Raw genomic sequence first — 22,760 nt, 5'->3', positions numbered from 1 at the left:
CTGTGTCTGAGTGGTCATCTTTGATGGGCTCCTCATAAAAAGCAGTGCCATGCTCTGTAATCAAAGTGCAATGTCTCCAGCAGGGCTTTGGTGAACAATCAAGAACAAAGGCAATATCTGTATTTTGGGTGGCTGGAGGTGGGGGGAGGTGACTCTAAGATAGGCTTGAGGAACGGAACAACTCAAAGTGAGATACCTCACACATGAAACTGGGATTTTCATTCAACAGAATATGGCTTCTGGAAAGACCAAGAGGCCTTGTATATGGCAACCCCAACAAAACTCTTTTAGATGAATATAGAAATGCAAGTGCATTCCTGTGAGTTTGAGGCCAGCCTCATCTATGTAGTGAATTACATAGAGAAACTCTATCTACAAAAGTAAATCAAGCAAACAACAACCACACCACACACATACATACATACACACATACACACACACAATTATACAACAGTATGTTTCCAACTTTCAAACATCTTTAATGAAAATTATTCAAGTTATCCCTTTTCTATTCTTTGCATTCCTCCTCTCCCACTCTTCTCCCCACTGAAATCCGCCTTTCCCTTCATGACTTCCAAGATTTCACACTATTGAAATGAGTCTCTGACTTTTATTTGTTCATGTAGCTCTAGATGGTCACATCTGGCTTCTTATATCTCAATAAATAGGGACTGGGCCCATTCTTTGTGAATAGTTGCATAATGCTGTACTAAGAAAAGGTTACCAAAATTTATGTGACTCCTCTTCTTTTAATTAACACTTGAGTTAGTCTATAAACTTTTACCATTAAAATGTTGAAATGGATATTCTTGTAAAAAGAAATTTATGCCCATGGGTGGTTATTTCTGTAGGGCACAGTCCTATAAATGAAACCACTGTGCATTTTTAATTTTGATGCTCTCATTGACAGGGGATAATAAAGCCTAATCATCACCAACTATTTCCAGTGTGCCCACCACTGCTCAGAGCATCACCCATGTTGTCACACTTATTCGCACAGTAGCCCTGGAGAATAGGCACATTTAAAATAAAGAAAAATACAACAAGGAGAAGCAATATAGTTCTTGAAAGCTACATTGAGAAGTTTATGGTACCAAACACTCTGGCTTTCTAGCCCATCATCCTAACCAGTCTGCATTGCATTTTCAAGAATTTAACTGTCACTGAACTTAATTAGCTAAATTTTATTTTAACTATTAATAATTTAATATAAATTTAAAGTTTTAAATATCAATAAGCATGCCATTGGTATTTTCTGGACTTGACAGCTTTTCAGATATTTATTAACCTTTTATCTATTTTATACTAATTGGTCTTTTTACATGAAGATTTTTATTATGCCTTTGTTTATATGAAGATTTCATATAAATGATTATAAAGAACTCTTTGAATATTTTGATTATCCACTTTTTATTATGTATATTAAAATATCTTTCTAACTCTGTCACTTTTCTTTTGAACGTATGTTATTCTTCACAAAGAACACATTTAAGCAAAGATTTCATAATCAAATATGACAGTTTTTTATATTATAAAATCTTTTAAATCTTCTATGGGACAATTTTCCCAACCTGTTACTTAAACTACTTCTCAATATTTATTCTAATACTTTCCGAAATTTCCTTTTAGAGTGTATCATTTATACATCTTGGTGTTGTTTCTACATGTGTTGTGATGTGAAGGATATTTATCTAGGGTTACAGTTATTCATTCTTGTACTCATCTGAAATGAAACTCTCGTCACGACTTCCTGAACACCAAGCATTGGATCCTGCACTCCTTTAGGTCTTCTAATAGATTTGGGTAGTTACTGAACAATGACCTGTTTTGAGCAAAATTAATTCCCATGTCTCTAAAGTGTAATTTCATCTTTGCTAGTGCAAGCTGATCTTTTTGTGTTTCTTATACAAAATACTTTCACCTGGCTTTACTGATCTGCTCCAGGTGTTTTACAATCACTGGGGCATGTGAACAATGCTGCAATCCATTTCTAGAATAAGCTCAAGCAGAGCAGGCTAGGATGGCTGAAAAGAGAGCCATGCCCATGTAAGCAGCATGTCCTTGTCACCTTCTGTGGCATCACTTATCTACCTGTCCCTGTGTCTTAGGCAAATACAAGAAAACACTTCATGGCCTTACCCTGCACTATCTCTTCCACCCCTGCAACCTAGCTGATCCCTGTAAAGTTCCCTGATATCCCCCTCTTTATGCTACAATACCCATTTTTCCTCTCTCTATGGTCATACTCTATGAGTATATCTGGAAAAGTGGCATAGCCTGGAGGTGAACTTGGGAGTCTCCTCGTTTTCTGTTTATTGTAGCCTGAAACAAACAAACAAAACATTGCTTTCTTCAGTGCCTGTGGAGAAGTTTCCAAGCCAATAGTGAATGCTTTTGTCTCAGGCAGAACCAATGTATGGGTATAGTATACAATTTGTTCACCGATACTGTTTGCTCAATCCTTCCACAGAATTGTGAAGGGATTTCTCTTCCCTGCCCTGTTCACGTTAGGCCTGGCAATATCACCTGTTTTATCCAACTAAATGGGAACATAAATGATGTTTGTCACTTCCAGATGGCAGTTTTAACAGCCAACATGTGGGCTGTAGATTCTCTTTACCTTGCTTGAGTAATCATGAGAGACTGAGTTGAGATGAAGCCTTTACTGACCTGGTTTCCTTAGTGACCAAGATGAATGGACCACTCTCCAATGGACATTCTACTCATCCATCTGTGCATATAGCATGAGTGAGGAGTAAATGTTTGCGATTGAGCCATTCAGATTTGGGAGTTTCCACCAAAGTGTGGTTCATCCTCTCTCTACCAAGACTAAGTAATCCCATTAGTCAGGAAAGATGCTCTTTTAGGGGCTGGAGAGCTTGTCCTGAAAGCTCAGCTGATTGATCAGGGACTCTTGCTCCCTTTAAACGTACTTCTTCAAACATATTTGACTCATGCTTTAATACTTAAAGTTTTGCTTTATAAGCTGCTTGCCACAAAGCCAAAGAGGCTTTGAAAAATGGAACATTGGCAATTATAGAGCAGCCCTCAGAGAGTATGCCAAACATTACAAATTAGTAAACTTAGTGTTGTATAAAATACTGAAGCTCACCCAGAATACATTGTTGATTCATTAGTTCATCACAGGCATGAGGTCTCATGGTGAATGCTGGTCCAAGGTGGGAAAACTAGAAGTAGGGGATCCTGTGTTCCAAGAGGTCATGTTATACCTGTTTAGACAGTTTCTGAGCAACATTGATAATATAGTCAATGATAAGGCCAAAGTAGAGATAAGGGGACACATTCCTCATCACCTATACCTTCTGCAGGGGATCCTTTCTCAACACATCAGGATGTGGCCTGATTTAACATGGAGGTGGGGGGCCTATAAGTGACATATTGGGTCTCTAACTGAGAACTCTTCAGCATGCTATATCTTCACCATATACTCTGGTAATTTCATAGGTAAACCTAACATTTTTTAATTGGCTATTGTACTTACCAGTTATATGTCAACTTGACACAAGCTAGAGTCATCAAAGAGTAAGGAACATCAATTGAGAAAATGTCTCCTTAAGAGGTAATCATTTAGGTCATTTTCTCAATTAGTGATTGATGGGGAAGGGCCTTGCCCATTGTGGGCTGGGCCATCTTTGGGCTAGTAGTTCTGAGTTCTATAAGAAAGCAAGCTGAGCAAGCGATGAGGAACAAGCCAGTAGACAACACTCTTCCATGGCTTCTGAATCAGCTCCTATCTTGCTGTCTTTGAGTTCCTACCCTGAGTTCCTTTAACATTGAACTGTGCTATGGAAACATAATTCAAATAAACCTTTTCCCCCAAGTTTCTTTGGTCATGGTGTTTCATCATAGCAATAGTAACTCTTACTAAGAGTTACTACTATGCTCTAGAAATTTGTAAGTTTACTCTAATCAGTACAAATAAACCAAATATTTCTTGCTGAAAGCATTCCATCAGTAAGGGCTCAACCTTAGTCTGGGTCAGCCTCTTGATTGTACCAACAATTACACACAGAGTTCAGGGAACACATTCTGGCTCCTTCAACACACAGATGGAACCATCTTGAGTCCTAAATTTGTCGGGCTCTTGGTCAGCTGCCAGCATTTTCGTTATAGTAACTTGGAAAGGACAAATTCTATTTTCTTCCATTAGACTTGATGTTGAGCAGGCAGAGGTCATGGGTACTTGTACCTCAGATGTCCCATCTTTCACTGAGTCATCTGTTGGGACTGTGACCCATCACCACACAGAAGTAGCAAAGGGATTAATAATGAGAATTGTATCTCTTAGAAAACAACGCATCCTAGGCTCCAAATGACCCTCTAAAAGTGACACTGACCCTCTACCCATCTGATGTTCCTAGAGAAACTGTTGTTTTATGAAACTGCCTCTTCAGTATGGCCTTGGAGTGCAGCAGCAGTCGGGCTGATCACAAATAAGTCCTATTCCTTGACATTCCAAGCCTTGAATTTTCTTCAAGAAGTCAACAGAGGCCTATTCATTAACATCCAACTAAAACATTCCCTGGAGCCTGTTCCAGGTCCTCATCCATGCTGATTTACGTGTGTGTGTGTGTGTGTGTGTGTGTGTGTGTGTGTGTGTGTGTGTATGAAAAGGGAAAGAAAAGACAGGAGAGAAGGAAGAAAAGGTGGGAAAGAAGAAAGGGAGAAAAGGAAGAAAGAAATGAATAAAAAGAAGGAAGGGTGTCCACTATTCAGTGACCTTATGCTATATGGCAAGCTCATGAGCTCTTTCTGCCACGTCCTACCATTTAGCACTTTCGACAACTCTGAAGTTACAGATAAGTATGTTATAAGCCTGATCAGCAAAGCTAAGTATCTTACCTAAGGTCACACACACACACACACACACACACACACACACACACACACACATACACACACACATCTATTAAAAAATAGAAGGAAGTGATATTTACCCATGTTGAGGGTTCCATAGACAAAAGATGGGACAGGTTGGAAATTATGTCTTACCCTGTCTGAAAGAATGAAGCATTTCTAGAGTGGAACACAGAGATGCAAGGACATCTGGAGGGACTTTAGGGATGGGGTGTGTCTGAAGACAGGCTGTGAGATACATCTGGGAGCAGGGAGTACATACCTGCGAGACAGTTTCGTGCAGTGAATAGAGCATAGCGATATAAGCAGGGTCGTCAGTGTTGGAGGCAAAACTGCAGTATGTTCTAGTTATAAACGGGTCCTGTGTCTTCCCCTATGAACTTCTTTAGTGTTAGAGACAGTGTGTGTAGCGTCTGTGTCCAGCTTAGGAAATGAGTGGTTGTGGGAGTATTGCTTATAGTACTAGAAAGTCATCTCACTGATGGGTAGGGTATAAACGGAAGAAAATTCTCCAAGTTGCCACATGCCACTGCAAAGTAAAGAGTCAGAGGTAGGTCACAAGGGCCTGAGGCTGCTATAGGAGCTTAAGATGGTCACCAGCTGTTTGCTTGGGTGACAGCTGGTGTGGTGCCCCCATGGAAAGTGGAGAATCATAGGAGGGTAAATTTTCATAATGGTTCACCATTTAGTACAATGAACACTTAAGTCAAAACCATGAAAATCAAAGTTATAAAAAATACAATTAAAGTCTTGAGATAGCTGTCTATATGGTAGAAAATCCAGAAATTTTTAAACAATACGAAGCACATCATAATGGAAGAATGCTGGCTTGTGACTCAGAAGACCTGGCAGGTGAACTGTTTCTACTTAGTACTTGTGGTGTAATTTTGAGATTACTGTGCCCATCTGATGCCAGTCTGTCCAGCCATAAAGACAATGCCCTCATCAACTGAGGCACAGGACAGATGTACAAGGAGTCTTTCTTGTGAGCCTTGTGCTATCTGTGGAACCTCAGTCTCTAATTCTTCAGATCAACCAGATCTCAGAACCTTCATGGGGTCACAACTACACTGCACATTGAGAAAAGTCATGCCAAATTTCCAGTTCTTCTGGCTCCCTTCCAGCCCAGGGCACTGTGAGACTCGGCATCAGAGGCATTGTACTCCTCTGTGGGGACTCGCATCTTCCCCTGCCATCTGTCTGTGGCAGAGAGAAGAGCTGGTTCTCAGCAGGACAGACCCAGTGATATCAAGAAGAGAAAGAACAGGAGTGTTGGGTCCCCTTCGAGCCCAAAAGAACAGTGATTGATGGCTCTGCTCAGGCTTCAGGAGGACATGATAAGAGGGGATGCAGGAAGATTAATAGGAAGAATGCAAATGAATCTGCAAGCATGGTAGGAGGAAGAGAAAGAAGGGAAGGAAGGAGAAAAGAAAGGAAGGAAGAAATGAAACGAAGAAACAAAAGAAGGGACTCCAAAGAGGGAGAGAAGGAAAGGATGAAAATGAAGGCAGAGAGGGAATAAGAAAGAAAGGAAAGTAGGAGGGAAGAGATGGGGTGGGAAAAAGAATGAAAGGAAAAGGAAGAAAAGAAGGTGGGAAAGAAGAAAGGGAGATAAGGAAGAAAGAAATGGATAAAGAGAAGGAAGGGTGTCCACTATTCAGTGACCTTATGCTATATGGCAAGCTCATGAGCTCTTTCTGCCACCTCCTACCACTTAGCACTTTCGACAACTCTGAAGTTACAGACAAGTATGTTATAAGCGTGATCAGCTAAGCTAAGTATCTTACCCAAGGACACGCTAATTTTCTAAACTGCAGCCTGTCTTTTTCAGTAAAACATGCTGCTCCCTGCTCCAGCCCTTAACTTTATGTACCAACAGTGTGCCTGGCAGCCAGGAACAATGACAAACTTAGGCGCTATGAAGAGGAAACATCTTCTCCTCAGAAAGCAGCCTGATAAGCTGGGCATGTGCTGGATTGGGCTACCCTCTTAGTCTGATGGATTCCTTTCTAGCTCTGTATTTTTATGAATCTCAGAGACAATGTAAAACTTCTTTAAGATCACAGAGCCAGCAGATCCCAGATGCAAGATTTAAACTCATGTGACCTTGCTGTCTCTCCAAAGCATGTAAGATTTTTTTTCATTTCAAATCTTTTTTTTTTTCAATAATAAATAGGTTTTGAGCACTCCTGTAGAATATGTGCTTTCTGTATAGTGAACTTCAATCTGGGTACTCACATTGGTCCCCAAGGGTCTTAGGGTGATGGAATATTCTGCCTTTCAAAGAGAATGATCTCATCATTCACTCACAAGTTTGCCTTTCAATTAACTGAACACTGTGGCTCTTTATTTAATGTTATTTCTACGTAATCTAATTTCAGCTGCAGGTTAATGGACCCTTAGGGAGTTACGGCTAGTTCAATTTCAAATGAATTTAGCAGCATTCCTAGATTATGGGTTGTTAATGGGATCATCCAGCTGTTTCAACTTCCTTCCAATCCTTCCTGGGGTGACTGTAGAGGAGAGGACAAAAAAACGGAGACAGTGGCCTTCACTTTGTGGTCACTGGCTCTGCTTGCTTTCCTTCTGTCATACTTGGCTCCCTGCCCATAGAAAATTGCACATTCATAGCTGGACCCAGGGTTTTCTCCACTGATACTCAGCTGAAGACATGTGTTGAGCACATAATATGCCTAAGACTGAGTTTGGGCTGTTGAAGACTCAGAGGAGTATGTGTGTGGAAAAACTTAGCTTAGTTGGGCAAAATAACTAAAACCACCAAGCTCATGCATTCATTCAAATAATACTTAATGTAAATCTATTTTGGAAGGGTTTCTAAAACAAGTGTGTGTGTGTGTGTGTGTGTGTGTGTGTGTGTGTGTGTGTGCGCGTGCACGCGCGCACACACACACACACAAACAGACAAGTGTTTATGCACACGTCTGTGCTTGCATGAGTTTATGTGCATACAGATGCTGAATCCAGAAGGCAGAGTCTCGATCCCCTGGAACAGGAGTTACAGATGATTCTGAGCTGTCCAGTGTGGACAATGGCAACTGAGCCCAGGACCTCTGTAAGAGCAGTAAATGTTCTTTCCTGCTGAGCCATCTCTCCAGCCCTGAGCATGTGTTTTTATAATAATGATTCTGTGCTCATGGGAGTTTATGTTTTCATAAGGGATATGAATAAATTAATGAGTACAGCAATTTAAGGTGATTAGCCAAAAGGGAAGACATAAAAGTACAGAAGAACTGCCCTTACTTGGTCTTGGGAGGTCAGGCTAAACTTCGCAGAGGTCTTTTGAAACTTCTACTGGCCTTGGAGTCACCCATGACATCTGGCAGAGTTGGAGAAAGATCAGAATCTCAGTCAAAGACACCAGCATTAACACATGTTTGTAAGGCAATAGAGATGAAGCCACAATGGGGAACACGTGTTGGGTCATGCAAGCTTTGGGACAACTGATCCTACTTCCTCCTGTGGACCACCTGAGAGGCCTCACAGATGAGTGACAGAACAGGTTTGACTTCCGATGAATTTCATGGCTGAATCATGTAGTTGTGATTTTGCATGTAAACCTGGAGGCTGTGCACAAGGAAAGAGAGCTCTGGAGGAAGTAGCAAGGGTAGAGATGAGTGGGATGGTTTGCAGGAGATTGGAAAGAAAAGTCAGAAGAGGTAATAGAAATAAAGCGAGGGCTTCTGACTGCATTAGACTTTTAGACAATTAGACGTCAGTCAGGACCTCCCTAATGCCCGGGTATGAGCTAATGACTCCTAACTCCACGAAGATTTTCGGTATTGTAATAGTAGATCAGTACTGCTCTGTTGACAACCTCCCAAATGTAGTATTTGGATAAGAAGTAATAGGAGATACTGATTAGCACAAGGTGTCTTTGGACAGACTTTGGGGTGACTCAGTGTTTGGTGGATCATGGGATACTTCCCCTAATAATGAAAGCTAGGCTAAGTAAGTGTTTCTCACTTTACTCAGATAAAAGCTTCATCGTCATAGGCCTGCTGAGGTATCGCTCCATGGTGGAATACTAACTGCTCTGGGAAGGAGGAGATCTCCTCGGCTCCCCACGAGCACAGAATTGTAGCTCTCCTGGTGCTGCCTCACCGGGGAACTGGCTTCCGTGCTCAGAGAAATCACTGAGGGCCTTATGTTTTGCACACTGTTAAAGCATGACAACTTTTCACTCTGATGAAGGTGATGCTTCCCGTTTTCAGGAACTCACACCCACATTTCTGCACTCCGATGTGTGAGCAGAAGTGGAAGGCCACGCTGTCTGGAAGCGGACCAGCGTGATTGGAACACCTGCTTTTTGCCCAACCATCCCTGAACGCTTCGGGAGGTAGTCTTCCCAGCGTGTGGAGCGGGTGAGAAACGTGGGCCGTGGTGATAAGCCACATCCCAGGGGAACTGCTATGCTCAACTCTAAGCATCTCTAGCTCACATTTCTGAAACTCAGCCTCACTTTCTGCAAGACGTCGCGCTGCCTTGTTGCCATCATGTTTCTGAGAGCTTACGGAAGGACTGAGGCTTGGAGTGCAGAAGGCCTCGGTCTGAAGTCACAGACTGGTGGCAGAGGAGCAGCTGTGACTAAAGTATCTGAGAGACCAAAGCATCCTCTCTTGTGCCACAATAATGTTCATCTCCCTGGACACAAAATGCTTTCTGTGACGTTAATTCTCTTCGTAGCCTGTGATAGTTGAGGAACCACAGAGGAAGGGGGCACAGGCTATACCACATGAGACCTGATAGGCTGCGATCATGTGGTGGGGGAGGATGGCCTCTTCTGTCAGAGGTCTGGGGGAGGGGAATAGTGCAAAAGAGGGAGGGAGGGAAGGATACAAGTGAGGGGATAACAATTGGAATGTAATCTAAATAAATTATAATAAATTTAAAATTTTTAAGATAATAAAAAATTAAATGTTAAGAAAAAAAAAAAGGAAAGAAAGAAATGAGCTCAGAACACCTCAGGCTTGAACAGTGTTGCTATATTTTGGATCGATTTTTCCACCAAAACCCACGTGCTAAAGACTTGGATTCCAGCTCGTGGTCTTTTGGAAAGTGATTGGATCATGAATGAATCAGCACATGAGTGGGTTCATAATTTGGTGTGCCATTAGGAGATGGCAAGGCTTAGGAGGTAGGGCCTAGTTGAAGGAGGTGGGTCCTCGGGTCCACACAATTAGGGACTACATTTTCTCTTCATACCACCATTCCCTGCTTCCAGGTTGCATGAATGGTTTTGCTTTTTCATGCTTCTCCATTAAAATGTATTTGAATATATATGACAGGCCCAAGGACAGTGGAACCAGGAATCTACAAGCTGAAACCTTTGAAACCATGAGCTAAAGCAAACCTCTCTTTTTTAAAGTTGATTTCCTTGGGTATTTTTTCATAGAGATGAGAAATAAATGACTACAGTGTGTGTGTGTGTGTGTGTGTGTGTGTGTGTGTGTGCGCGTGTGTGTGTGTGCATGTGTGTGTGTTCATTTTTTCATATACTATATTCTAAACACAGTCTCCATCTCCCAATCCCTCCAAAGCCTCTCCACCTCCCCACCCACTCAACTCCACAACCTTACTTTTTCTTTTTAAAAAGCAAACAAACAATCGAACAGGAAAACAACAACAACAAAACAAACTAGAATTTAAAAACTAAGAAATAAATAGCTCTTGCTTCTGAAGCTCAATTTCTTCTCCAACTCCAGGCTCACATTGCCACAGGCTGCCCCCTCAGAAAGACCTTTGTAATGGAGTGGACTAAAGGACCCATGTAAGAATTGTCCACTGCCTTACAAATGCTGACCATCTCAAGGCCAGGAACTTGGTCATATCCATGTGTAAGGCCTTCTGTCCCTCTGCCCTGCTGAGCATTACAGGTGTTTAACAGAGTTGTGAAAATTAAATATAAGAAAAATGTGGCTTTTACTAACTCATCATTGCCAAGGTCTAGGGGAAAAACAGAGAGAGATAGATAGATAGATAGAGAGAGAGAGAGAGAGAGAGAGAGAGAGAGAGAGATAGAGAGAGAGAGATTAAAAGAAATGAGGCTGCTGCACTGTCTCTCCTGGGACCATTTTAGCAGCAGCCCAATATTCTTCCTGCCTGACCAAGATTTTTGTCATAGACAAGTTTCAATATTCCACATTGGGAACAAGCGCCAAACCCAAATCCCAACTCTGTTACATGGTTACTGATGTCCCTGATTAAGTCTTTGCTAGGAGCAGAAGGAATAGACCTGAGACAGCACATGGCTCCAACAGACAGCAGCACGTACTGTTGAACAAGGATGGACTCCATGAGGCACTGAGAGTTTCCCAAGTGCAGCCTCCTCCTCCTCCTTCATAGTGTTCTACCCTCCATTTGCTCCAGGGTCGGTCAAACTAGTCAGCTCAGGGCTCAGCCTACTAGTGTCTCTGCATGAAGAGATTAAACAGTGATTTTTTTGAGACCGAGGTGAACAGCTTCTTCATGCTACTGTCAAACCCTTGACAGTGGCACAAGTCCACACACACCAATCCTGGCCACATGCCACAGACGTGACTTGCATAGTCCCATGTCAAAGCACAAACTAGCTGGTGCATACTCTCTCCGCATTATTCCTTTTTCTCTAATCCAACTTTAAAAAACTTTTTAATTTCTTATTCGTTTGTTCGTTTCATTGGTGAGTTATGCGTATTGGTGTTTTGCCTGTATGTATGTCTGAGTACAACATGCTTGAGTTACAGATGGCTAAGAGACGCTATGTGGGCTCTGGGAATCAAACCAGGGTTCTGTGGAAGAGCAGCCAGTGCTCTCAACCAGGTGCATGTTTTTGAAATGGAGTTATGATATCTAAGAGACCTGATTGGCTGAGTCACTCCTTGAAGGAAAGCTGTCCCAGTAAGTCTCCGGAGGCAATCATGAAGAACCATTCAGCCTTATCTAGGCTGAGCTCTCTGGATTTGGGAGTTATTTGTTGCTACAGGATCCCCTAACCTTATCCTAATTAGTGCAGCAGCACAATTATTTATTAAACATCTATGATTGTTGTCCTTGCACCGAGCATTTAGGATAAATGATAACACAGTCACTCGTGGGCCCTGTTTTCATTTAGATAATAAATGAAGAAGTAGAAAAGCAAGCAGACAATTACTACCTGGTGTGATAAATACTCAACTACAGTTTCCTCTTAGAGAATAGAGCACACAGTCTTACTATAGTCTGTGGTCAAGGAGGCTTTTTAGACAAAAGGAGCATCTAAGGGTAATCTGAAGAAATAGTGCTACCTTGGGGACTAGCATGGCTGTTTTTAAAGATCAAAGGATGTGTTCTGTAGCATAAGTGTGCCTTGTGCCATGGTACGCCCTCAGAACCACTTGTCATGTCTCATCGGAATTCTTCATGTGCTTCTGCCTTAGTTGACTAATACAAAATTCTGTCCTCCTCCTTTAAGACTCAGAGTCAGCTTTAGAGACAGTACAAAACAGGTGTGAGTCATTCCATCTTGTGACTTAGAGAACATGTCTTAGCTACTGAGTCACAGAATTGCACAGGCACAGAACATTTGGATGAGAGGCCAAAAAGAGGAGAGAGAGAGAGAGAGAGAGAGAGAGAGAGAGAGAGAGAGAGAGAGAGAGAGAGAGAGAGACAGAGAGAGAGAGAGAGAGAGGGAGGGAGGGAGGGAGGGAGGGAGATGGAGAGGGAGGAGAGAGAGAGAGAGGTCTCCTCTTAGCACATAAGGTATCTTGAAGCAAATTTATTGCAGGCTGTTAAATGCAAAGCCTCTGGCAAGTGCCACGAGATAACACATGAGAAATTCAAATCCAGATCCCTAGTGGTAGAACTCAAAACGAAATGTCAAGGAGCCTGTCCAGGGAGCCTCATCCACATTGCAGTTGCAAAGAAAGTTAAAATGGTGGAGCGAGGAAATTTGCGGAGATATCAGAAAAAGTGCATTTTGTGTCACTTCTGATTTCAGGAGAAAGGCCTCAGTGGCTCACCCCAAATTCCATCAAGTATCCTCGACATTGAGATCAACTCCTAACCAAGGGAGGGGGGGGGAAGAGGGCTGATCGCTGATTTTTGGATGGAACTGGAGAATGCGGCTGCTTAGAAACCAGAGGTTTCTTGGAGCTTGGAGCAAAGAACACAGCAACAGTTTCCAGATGCCGGTGAGGCAGTGTGGGACCCCATCCATTGAGAGAAGGCCAGAGCAAGCACGTTGAAATTGATAATATAAGTTGTGCTGAAATCTCATTACTTAAAAATATATGTGAATTCTAGCAGTTAGGGAAGGAAGGGAGGGAGCGAAACATCGCTAAAATGCAATGGCTCCCATCTGGGGAGGGGGGCTTTCGGGGGCTTGTCTAGAAGTAGGGTGTCGGAAGTATTCTGGAATGCCAGTGATCCTGCCAGGTTCTGGGCTTCAGCCCGAAGCAGATCGTCCCACTTGTCCCTCTCCTATCTCCCCTTCTAGCCACAGAGAGATAGAGATGAAAAGAAGTTGGCATTCATAAACAGTTAAAACACAGGTCAGATAATAGAGAAACCAACCACAAAGGTCCCACCTTCTCAACCACAGGCTCTAGGGAAAACCGTCTATGCTTAAGAGCATGAAGAAGGCTCACTATATAATCTAACTTTGGGCTGAGACCTTTGAGTGAGCACTCGAGTACTAAATCCAGACAATGGCTGGAACTTAAAATGACCTAAAAAGCCATGAGTGAGTTTGCATTGTTTTTATTGGGGGCATGAAAAGGTGGACCTGCTGCATAAATTTTAAAGAGCTGACTGGAGAAAGCAATAGAGGGATGTTTTAATTGCGTTTTCAAGCTGTGCTCCTTTTTTTTTTTAAACCTGCATTTTATGGATATACTTTCATCTTAGAGGCAGTAAGGACCAAATATCTTTCAAAGTTACTTAAGCATAAGAAATGTTAAGCATGTATCAATTCTACGCCATCCATTATCCTCCACTTTAGGATGTGAAAGTGTCCTTTGTGTTTTCCTGATTTTAGCTATATGCCTTGAGTTGTTAGTGAAATAAAAGAAATATTTGCCAGAAATATCTTCAGAAAAATTGCTTGTGTGATTATTCATGGAGGCATACGTGAGTGTGTGCAGGTGCCAATGTGTATAAAGGGATGCACATGCATATGAAGGTCATAAGTCAACATTGAGTGTCATTCCTCAGGAGCGGTCCATCCTATTTTTGTTATTGTTGTCTGCTTGTTTGTTTGTTTGATTAGTAGTTCTTTGAGAATTTTGAATAATGTGTATTTATCATATTCACCCCTTCCTCCACCTCCTCACATATCTACCCCCCTTCCCTATCCACCTTACTTTGTGTCCTCTTTTATTCTAGCCCATAGATCAATACATCTTGTGTTTTGAGACAAGATCTCTCACTGAGATGTGGGGCTTGAAGATTAGGCTGGGCCATATGACCTATGAGTCCCAGAGGTCTCTACCTGTCTCCTTCTCCCTAGCACTGGGCTTACAAGCATGCACACCATGCCTGGGTTTTATTTGCCTTCTAGAGGCTTAAACTCATGTTGCTATGTTGTCATGTAAACACTTTATGGGGCTGAGCTACATACTCCACCTTAAACTCTTTATGTAACCTCCTTGTTAACGACAACTCTAACACTACCCTGGTAGGGACTTAAGTGTGTCAATCAAGGATTCTCACCCACGTAGGTTTCAGTAACTGAGTCCTTAGGACTGAATACAGCAGACTGAGAAAACCATGTGACAGACAACTTCCCATCACCATCCCAAGCCATTCTAAAGGACTGTGCACTTGGTCAACTGATGCAACCGAGATATAGCTGAAACTTCTCACTGTGTCTTAACTCTTAAGTCTTTCTCACTGCATGAGCACTGAAATAAAAGCAGGAACACACACACATACCATGCACATACATACACAAACCACATACAGGCATATGCAAAAATTCATGCAGACATATACACATGTGTATACAAACACATGAACACACATGCATAAACATACTGATGATGGGGGGAAAATCACGACTCTCACTTTAAAGAGTAGTTTATCCTAGAGTCAAATTTGAGTGACCATGGATCAGGAACACAGATTTAGATTGCCCTAAATTCCATGTTTCAACATGGCAGCAGTCTCCCAATGTTTCATAGTTTTATAGACCAAAGACAGTAATATATGCAGTAAGCTTAAAATACACTGGTGGGAACATGAAAGCCGTGGTTACAGCAAGGTGGTGGGAGGTTTTCTCTAGGCCTCAGATGTTGGTGACTTTCTTAGCTTTGGGGTTAGTAGAGGCTAATAGTCTGCTAAGTTAAGAGATTCCAAAACATTTTTGGTTTGGTTTGGTTTGTCTTGTTTTTTAACCCATTAGACTTGGTTGAGGAATGGCTACTCATGGGACTAAAACTAGTCTAAGATAAGATAATTAGCTCTGGGCCTGTAACATTGTGATCTCTCCACATCACTATAATTCTAACCAGAAAAATCAGTCTCTCTGCTGACACAGCTTCTTTCCAGAAATTTTTGTCGACAACACACATATACTTATACACACACACATCACACACATAATGAACTTTTGCCTTTTCTACTACATCAGAAATTAGCTCAGGGTCTGAAAGGCAAAGGTTGATTTCTTTAAGTTATGACTTGAGGGGGTGGTTGTTTGTGATTACAGAGAAGAGCAAAATACTTCTACCAACACTCCATATCTACATTTCTTCATTAAACATGTTTCCTTTCCTAAAGCATCTTTCTTTCTCCTTCTCCCTTCTCCCCTCTCTCCCTCTCAGCCCTTCCTTCTGTGTTTCCCTCTCTTTCCCCTCTCTCCTTTGCATTGCCCAGATTGTCTCCCAAATCTATCCCTTCTCTTTATAAACTCTTCATCTCCTTGATCCAAAAGAAGGTCCAGCTTTAGCCCTACACCCAACCAGCTACCCAAGGTTTGTCCCTTGAAATCTCTTTCATCATTCCACATGGTGTGTAAAGGGTTATCTCCATCCTCCTTTCTGTATGTAAGTGAAGACTGCCAATGACTTTACTAACTTAGTGAGAATGACTTGAGCTCCTTGGATTCTAGTCCTACTAATAGACCTACATTCTCTCCTCCATCCATTCTTATCACTGACGCACTGCATGCATAGCCTAAAAATGTATTAAAAAATACAGTAACTCAGGGAGGCCAGATATTTTCTCCAGTTTTCATGTGTGTATAGACTTGCATGTGTAGGGACACAAGCATATCTCTTGTCTCCATCTTCTGAAGCTGGAGTTACATGCAGGCCACCATATTCAGGTCCTCATGCTTGCATGGAAAGTGCTTTGATCACTGAGCCATCTACCAAGCCCCTGGCTACTTATTTTTAATGTGTAAATATCACTTAAGAATTAAACATGCCAAACTCACATTTCTTAAAGTCACAATTTTGCCATCAGCTGGAAGAACAGGATGAATTCTCAAAATCACGCCAGGTCTGTATCTCTATTTATATCTGTATTCACTCCACAAATGCATTGATGACAGAAAATGTCTGCAAAATTTTAAGAAAGCAAGAGACAGGAGAAAAGAGACTATATTTCAAGACATAAAACTAAATGGTATTTCATTACAAATGGAAATTAGAATAACATATAAGAAGAGGCCACCAGTCTTTCAGGACTTCAAAAGTGACAATAATAAAACAATGTTCTTTTCCATTCAAAACATATAAGTATTTAAAAAGTCCAGCAACATATCATTTCTTCTCTCTCTCTCTAAGGGCAGTTTCAGTCCTAGGCAGCTCCTGGAGCAATTTAGCTACATTAGGCATGGTGTATGAGGCATTAGTTCTCCAGAGGAAGTGTCACCTGCTTTGATGACCTCATTTTACTGATTAATACCCCAACCCCTTACCTGTATCTATGAATCTAGACCTTCACAGAGAAAGAAGTGGCAAAGTCCTTCAGATTAAAATCAATATAAGGAAGTAAACCTTGTATTAAAATTGAGTTGTATGAGTACAATATTGCATATTAGAATATATATATATAATGTGTGTGAAAAATATTAAATTTGAATTCTATCCCAATGTATATAAACTAAAACTTATTTTGCCTTTATATACAAAATTCTATACCAATAAAATAAATATAACCTTGTGAGTAACAATTAAGGCATTAAGTTGAAAAGTAGATTTGCTAATCTACTTTTTGTCCTATCCTCCCTATATATTTCTATATTCCCATTTCTTTCTTTTCAACCAAACCTAAGAATGAGAGATAAAGGAAAGGAGAGACATCCCTGAGTCCAACCTTGTTTTCTCTCTAAATATGACCAATAATAACTTAAAACCAACTCCCAATGGAAATAAACATTTATCACCCAAGAAAGCAACCAAAAACCTACCCACCTCCTTAAAGGAAATGGGGCATCATTCTCTTAAGGTTTCTTTTGGCTGGCTTGGGATGAATAATACCTTTGTAGGGACCCAAATAAAGCTGGGGAAAATGGTTAAACTAGCTAGGAATAGTGGCTGCCCAGGCAACAAACTGGTCTGTCATCTTCTCATTTGGGAAATTGATTTTATTCCTTCTCAATTCTCTGATGGGGTTGAAAACCAGATAGTTTAGTTTTACTGTTAAGCTTAGTTGTTTAGTGGTTAAGATGTTTTTAGGTCCAGATAGATGTTTTAAGTTGATAATGATGAGATATGATAGATATTGATTTACATTCAGAATTTTAGATGCACTAAGATAGGAAAGATGTTTTCTTCAAAGGCTGCCAAATATAAATACCCAAAACACTATGAATGTAACCTTTATACAATTCCTGATTGTTTCATGGTTTTTCTTGCTGTAGGTAGTTTATTGTATATATGTGTAACAATATAAATGTCTATGAAAAAAGTATTTAATACAAAATTGTAAAAAACAAGTCAATGTAAGGGCTGGTCTTCACAAAAACAAAACAAAACAAAACAAAACAACAACAGCAAAAAAAACATAGGGGATGAAAAGCATTTGTTTGGCCAGGGGCTGTAATATGAAGATGAGGTGGGGTCTAGCAAACCTATCTAAGCCACCCCCCAAAGCTGCAAATCCACCTGCAATGTGGTATAAACCGGAAAGTGTTCCGTAAGTTGTACCTTTATTCTGTCTATTTTGAGTCCATATCCTCTTTGCCTCTCCATTGTTCCATGAAATCAAACTGACATAAATAAAACTTGCTGAGTGGCCCCAAAGATAGAAACAGCACCAATTATCTGGAGATAAGAGGTAAAAATCTTAAAGCTTCATAAAGAAACCATTTTCTGAAAGCCAAGAAGCCTCAACATCAGCCTGTGCTGGCTGGAATGGGAGGTTGTTCTGCACACTTTGGTGGTTCTCACATGGCTGGTAGGCTCAGTATCTGCTCCGGGTGTGATTCCTAGGGATCTGTAGAGGAAAGAGAGCTGAAGTGAACACTGGTGGCTCCACATCCACAAAGGAGCTGGTGATTTGGAAGAAAAAGGATAGTTTAGGGGTGTTCTTTCCAACTCAACATAGAGGAACTAGAGCCACCACAGCATGGAGACATGAAGGCAAATTTTGATATAGACATAAAAAAAAAGTGAAGGAAGATGTGTTCTGATGGAGGGAAGAACATTTGGTAGGTAAATCCAACTGAATGGATTGTGTGGTAAGAAAATGAGCATGGTATCAACGCCCAGTAATATTCTGAGATGCAATCAGATGCCTACCTGCCACAGATTTTATTCAAAGGCCTAACCCAGCATAGAAATATAAACTGGGCATACTCAATCCACACTTTCCTTCACTGTGCACAAGTAAATCTACAATTCCCCCTCCCAGATATATCATATGAATTTTTGTCTCTTTAATCTTACCTTCTGAGAAAACCATGTCCAACCAACAGCTCTCTATCTTAATGTACTCTCTATTTTTTGCTTGAAGAAAGTACTTGTAATCAGTTCATTTTTCCCTTTTTAACTAATTTATTCAGATTACATCTAAATTTTTATCCCCTTGCTTGTCTCCTCCCTCCCTCCTTCCCTCTTTCACCCTATTCTCATGCCCTAGGTCTGTGACAGAAGGGGACCCCCTACCCCACCATATGGTCATAGCCTATCAAGTCTCATCTTGGTAACCTTCCTATTCTTTCTCTGAGTGCTACCAAGTCTCCCCACCAAAAGGAAGTGGTCAAATATGGGGCATCAGAGTTCATGTCAGAGTCAGTCCTCGCTCTCTACCTGACTGGATAATGTCCTGTCCTTGGCTAGATCTGAGTATGGGCTCAATATTTACTGCATGCATTTTCTCTGGTTAGTGCAGTACCTTAAGCAGACCCCTCTGGGTCCAGATCTGCCCATCATGATGTTCTTGCAGTTTCTAGGACTCTGGATCTTTCTATTTGCCTATTCTCCCATACTTCTCTCACCTAGAGTCCCAATAGGAGGTCCCGCATCTATCCCAATATCCTGGTAAGTGAAGATTTTCAGGGAACATCCCTGTTGGGCTAGTGTCCAATTATAAGTGAGTATACATCATGTGAGTCTTTCTGAGTCTGGGTTAACTCACTCAATATGATCATTTCTAATTCCATCTGTTTGTCCACAAATTTCAGGATTTTTTGTTTTTAATAGCTGAGTAGTATTCCATAGTGTAAATGTACCACAGTTTCTTTATCCATTCTTCTACTGAGGGACATTTAGGTTGTTTCTAGGTTCTGGCTATTACAAATAAGGCTGCTATGAACATAGCTGAGCATGTGTCCATATTGTGTGGTAGAGCACTTTCTGGGTATATTCCAAGGAGTGGTATAGATGGATCTTGAAGTAGTCCTAATCCAGTATTCTGAGAAAGCATCAGATTGATTTCCAAAGTGGCTGTACAAGTTTGTACTCCCACCAACAATGAAGGAGTGATCCTCTTTCTCCACATCCTTGTCAGCATGTATTGTCACTTGAGTGTTGATTCGGATAGGTGTAAAATGGAATCTCAGGGTTATTTTGATTTGCATTTCTCTGATGACTAAGGACACTGCATGTTTCTTAAAGTGTTTCTCAGCCATTGAATATTCCTCTGTTGAGAATTCTCTGTTTAGTTCTGAGCCCCATTTCTCAATTGGGTTATTTGGTTTGGTGGTGTTTAATTTCTTGAGCTCTTTATATATTTTGGATATTAGACCTTTGTGAGATGTAGCATTGGTGAAGATTTTTTCCCAGTCTGTAGCTTTGTTCTGTTGACAGTGTCTTCTGCCTTACAGAAGCTTCTCGGCCTCATGAAATCCCATTTATTAACTGTTGATCTTAAGGTCTAGGCTGTTGGAATTCTGTTCAGGAAGTTGTCTTCTGTGCCAATGAGTCCCAAGCTCTTCCCTACTTTTTATTCTAAACTATTTAGTGTCTCTGGTTTTATGTTGAGGTCTTTAATCCACTTGGACTTGAGTTTTGTGCATGGTGACAAATATGGGTCTAATTACATTTTTCTACATGTAGACATCCAGTTAGACCAGAACCATTTGTTGAAGATGTTATATTTTTTCCATTGAATAGATTTGGCTTCTTAGTTAAAATTTAAATTTCCATATGTGTGTGGATTTATTTTTGAGTCTTCAATTTGATTCCATTGATCAACCATCCTGTTGCTATGCCAGAACCATGCTGTTTTAATTACTGTTGCTCTATAGTACAGCTTGAGATCTGGTATGGAGATTCATCCAGAAGATCTTTTATTGTATAGGATTGTTTTAGCTATTCTGTGTTTTTTGTTTTTCTATACGAAGTTGAGAATTGAACTTTTAATGTCTTTAAAAAATTGAGTAGGTATTTTGATAGGGATTGCATTGAATCTGTAAATTGCTTTTGGTAAGGTGGCCATTTTTACTATGTTCATTCTTCTGATCCACAAAGAAGGGAGATCTTTCTATCTTCTGATGTTATCTTCAATCTCCTTCTTCAGAGATTTGAAGTTTTTTTTCGAACAAGTCTTTCACTTGCTTGGTTAGTGTTATTCCTAGATATTTTATGTTGCTTGTCGTTATCATGAAGGGTGTAGTTTCCCTAATTTTTTCCTCTACACAATTGTCATTTGTATATAGGAAGGCTACTGACTTTTTTGAGTTAATTTTGTATCTAGCCATTTTGCTGAAGGTGTTTATCAGCTGTAAGAGTTCTCTGGTGGAAATTTGAGGGTCATTTATGTACATTATCATATCATCTACAAATAGGGATAATTTGACTATTAATAACTGCTTCTATTTCTGTACAGAAAATAGGACTATTTAGTTTGTTTATCTGATCTTGATTCAATTTTGTCAAGTGGAATCAATAAAGAAAATTGTACATTTCCCTTAGATTTTCAAGTGTTGTGGCATCTATGCCTTTGAAGTAAGATCTTATGATTCTTTGTATTTCTTTAGTGTCAGTTTTATGTCTCCCTTTTCCTGTCTGATTTTGTTGATTTGGATAGTGTCTCTCTGCCTTTTAGTTAGTTTGGCTAATGGTTTCTCTATCTTGTTGATTTTCTCAAAAAACCAGCCCCTGGTTTTGTTGATTCTTTGAATTGTTCTCTTTGTTTCTAATGTATTGATTTCAGCCCTGAGTTTGATTATTTCCAGACATCTACTCTTCTTTGGTGTTTCTGCCTTTTTTTTCCCGAGAGTTTCCAGGTGTGCCGCTAAGTTGCTTATATGGGATGTTTCCAATTTCTTTATAAAGGCACTTAATGCTATGAATTTTCCTCTTAGCACTGCTTTCAATGTGTCCCACAAATTTGGGTATTTTGTTCCTTGATTTTCATTGAATTTCAGAAAGTCATTCATTTCTTTCTTATTTCTTCCTTGACTCAGATGTCATTAAGTAAAGGGTTGTTTGGTTTCCATGTGTGTGTAGGCTTTTTGTTATTTCTATTGTTAAAGTCCAGCCTTATACCATGGTGATCTGATAGGATCATCTTGTATGTTTTGAAGATTGTCTTGTGACCTACTATGTCATCAATTTTGGAGGAGGTTCCATGCCGTGCTGAGAAGAATGTATAAGCCTTTGTGTTTGGGTGAAAAGTTCTGTAAATATCTGTTAGATCCATTTGATTCATGACATTGGTTAGTTTTGTTATTTCTGTTTAGTTTCTGTTTCAGTGACCTATCCTTCAGAGAAAGTGGGGTGTTGATGTCTCCTACTATTAACATGTGGATCAATGTGTGGTTTAAACTTTGTTAATTTTTTTTTTACAAATGTGGGTGCCCTTGTATTGGGAGCATAGATGTTCAGAATTGTGATTTTATCTTGGTTGACTTTACCTTTGATGAGTATGAAGTGTCCTTCCTCATCTCTTTTGATGAATTATGGTTGAAAGTCTATTTTATTAGGTATTAAAATGGCTACACCCACTTGTTTCTTGTGGCCATTTGCTTGAAATATCTTTTTCCAGTCTTTTACCCTGAGGTAATGTCTATCCTTGTGGCTGAGATATGTTTCTTGAATGCAGAAGAATGCTGGATCTTGTTTATGCATCCATTCAGATAGTCTGTGTCTTTTTATTGGAGAATTGAGACTATTGATGTTGAGAGATATTAATGACCAGTGACTGCTAAGGCCCTTGATTTTGATGTTGGTTGCAGTAAAGAGCTTGTGTGCTTGTGTTTTTGTGAGGGTGTAGCTATATAGTTCCCATGTAATTTTGATCGTAGCTTGTCCCTTTCGGGTGGAGTTTTCTTCTAGTAATTTCTGTTAAGCCGTTTTTGTGGAAAGGAATGTTTGAAATTGTTTTTGTCATGGAATATCTTGTTTTCTCCAACAATGATTATGGATAATCTCACCGGGTATAGTAGTCTGGCCTGGTATCTGTGGTCTTTTAGGATTTTCAGAATCTCTTTGCAGGCCCTTCTGACTTTTATG

General features: G+C 40.4%; 1 long non-coding RNA gene across 3 annotated transcripts in view; it reads right to left on the bottom strand.

The window, feature by feature from the left end:
• LOC311578315 overlaps window positions 1-9,480 on the bottom strand; it is a 33,291-nt gene extending 23,811 nt beyond the window's left edge. For 2 of the 3 annotated variants that reach the window (XR_014772824.1, XR_014772826.1), the window contains exons 1-3: window positions 9,359-9,480; window positions 8,140-8,215; window positions 3,113-3,245 (exon numbers count right to left, since the gene is read on the bottom strand). This is a non-coding gene — a long non-coding RNA (uncharacterized lncRNA). The remainder of the gene's footprint in view (window positions 1-3,112; window positions 3,246-8,139; window positions 8,216-9,358) is intronic. The other variant, XR_014772825.1, reaches the window with a different exon arrangement.
• Between the last annotated feature and the right edge of the window lie 13,280 nt (window positions 9,481-22,760).

The sequence above is a fragment of the Acomys minous genome (genome assembly GCF_964271855.1).
Source record: "Acomys minous genome assembly, chromosome: 12".
Taxonomy (NCBI): domain Eukaryota; kingdom Metazoa; phylum Chordata; class Mammalia; order Rodentia; family Muridae; genus Acomys; species Acomys minous.
The sequence above is the reverse complement of the archived record's forward strand: the minus strand, read 5'-3'. Positions and strand labels throughout refer to the sequence as shown.